Source organism: Gadus macrocephalus, chromosome 1, assembly GCF_031168955.1.
Source record: "Gadus macrocephalus chromosome 1, ASM3116895v1".
Classification (NCBI taxonomy): Eukaryota; Metazoa; Chordata; class Actinopteri; order Gadiformes; family Gadidae; genus Gadus; species Gadus macrocephalus.
In genome coordinates this window covers 4,982,008-4,984,576 of record NC_082382.1, presented here as the reverse complement: position 1 = coordinate 4,984,576, position 2,569 = coordinate 4,982,008, and positions in this window count along the sequence as shown.

The following is a 2,569-nucleotide window of genomic DNA, read 5'->3' as shown; positions in this document are numbered from 1 at the left end:
ATGGTGGTGGGTTAGATGGAGTCGGTTGTGCTGTGTGGGTTTGCGTAAATAATGGCGACTCTCTGGGATTGTGCGGTGTAAGGGGCACAAGAGTTGCAAACTGCTGAACCTGGGCTCCAGGTCCTTATTCCCGTGCTGCTTGCTACATTGGTGCCTTCACCTTCACCACCAAGTAGCCAGAGATATACCACTAATTATAATATTAGTTCTACTTAAGCAAATTACATTTAGCATTTTGTATTAATAATATTGTGCCAACAGCCATCATTATACGACCAGACGTGAAATCCCGTCAGGATGGCCGATCGGTCTAAGGCGCTGTGTTCAGAAGTGAAATCCCAGAAATTAAACCCATGGCTTAGGACAACCTGACGATTTGGCTCCTATGAAGAAGCTAATGAGGTTGTATTGACTTGGAACCACCACAGAGTCTGTCAAGTCCGCAGCTCACGATCACGATCACACGTTCTTCCATACCGCACGCAGTCCCTCACCTGTACAGAGGCATAGATTCTTTGCCCCATGTGGACCTTTTTTGAAGTCTGCCTTGAAGAGTGTGTGTTCAAGGACTTCTATTGCTCCCACAGACCTGTTTCCAAGACCCCTGTTGCCCTTGCCCTTGACTCCCACAGTGATGCCCTACTACCTTGGTGGATAACACCAAACACACCACCAGCAGAGCTGGCTGTTCCTCTGGCCCCTTGAAGGCTCTGAGATCCTGCTTCAGGTAAGGGAAAACTGTGTTAAGGCGAGGCTACTCACACTTTGGTGTTTAATGTAGGTAAAGTTTAAACAAAACAAGATCGACACAGAAGTCCCCCCAAAGGCGGACCTGTGAGCCTGAAGCCCAGGATCTAGGCCAGCATGAGGGCAAGGCATGAGGGCCCAGGACGGAGCCCTGCGCAGAGGCACACACACAGCGAATTATAAAACTATTCTATCATAGCTATTATTCATAGTTTTTAAGAAGCTCAGTATGTCATCTTTGAAGTAAGAGTCTTGGCTTTTGTCATATTATAAAAACAACAACACAATAACTTGTTTAATTTTGTGAATTGTTTGTTACTCTATCTTAACGACTGTGCAAGTATTTGGTTTACTCATGCAATTTTAATACCATCTAACCAAATATAGTTAGAAATAATTCATAATTGTACCGTAGTTGTTTTCTCCCTTTAGCGTGGTTAACAGGGGACAGGACAGGCCTGAGTTCTGTTTCTCTTGTACAGGATGGTAGATCCTTTGGTAAAGAGGAGAAGTATGTTTTTATGAATCCCATGAAAGTAAGAATGGTTGTGTTGGTGCCTTAGAATGAGCCCTTGCATAAGGAGCGGGCCCACCATGTTGCTTGCTACAATAAAATATTTGTCCTCTCAGGAGCCATTTGTCCAGAACAGAAATGTCTCTAGTCTAGAAACAACACACTTTTTATTTTGTATCCTAATTGCTATCTTACGTCAAAACTATAAACTGTATTTTTAGACAAAATAACTCAATACAAAATATAAATCAAGGAACCTCATTGCCTGACACTTGGCTACTCAGGAGTCAGGCGGTATTCAGTTGGTCGCTGTCTTCTGTCTTGTCTCCCTGAAGGTCAGGCCCATGTGCTTGATCTCTGGGGAAAAGGGTAAGGAACACAAATGAACACATTGAATCATTTGGTTCAATGGTTCAAATAAATAACAATTCTGTGGCAAACATTTTAAATAAATAAGCCCGGGCCGCGATAACGCAACTTGGCCAAGGCCCAGTGACTCACATGAGGTATCAAGTCTTACTTACCCGCTAGATGGCAGTGTTACTCTCTGTTTGTGTCAGGCCCTGGCACACCAGCCAGTTTATCGGTTGTTTGAGAGTCTGGGGAGCTCGGTGACCTAATGCCGCGTTTCCACTGCAGGGTGCGGAACGGATCGGATCGCAAAGGTGCGGTAGGGAGGGGGCGGTAAAGACCAGCTCAGTTCCGAGGTCGCGTTTCCACTGCCGACAGTACCCTTGGTGGTAGGCCGGATGTCGATCGCCGCGGCAGCTACGTAAACATCGTAAAAAAACGTCTTCCTCCCCAAGAATGCAGACGAACGTCTCCACCTCCTTGTTCGCCCAAGCAAGCTTTTTACGTGACATGTTAATTGTAAAGAATAATACCTCGAGGCTACTGTTTGTTTGTTTTTATCCCCGCGTCACCCGGAAGTGACGATTCTGTCGACCAATCAACGGAGGGGGGGTGTAGCTAGAATTCCAGGGTACCCTTTCAGGCGTCTGGTCTCGTTTTGGGTACCGCAACGGAGGAGTCCCTAGAATGGGGTCGGAACGGGTACGGCAAAGTCCGGGTCACGCCCACTTTTGGCGGTGAAAAAAAAAAAGGACTTTCGTTGCAATGTGTCAATTCATGTTCGCACAGCATTCTCTGGTGTGCTGAGAAATGGGTTAGGGTTATTTAGGGTTAACCACCGGGACGATCCAACGAACCCAGTGCGTTTTGCTGTGAGTCAGAGGTGGACTTGTTTAAAGCATTTTATAGACTGTTCTGTGCACTGTGACCACCATGTTTTAAAATAAAGATTTGGGC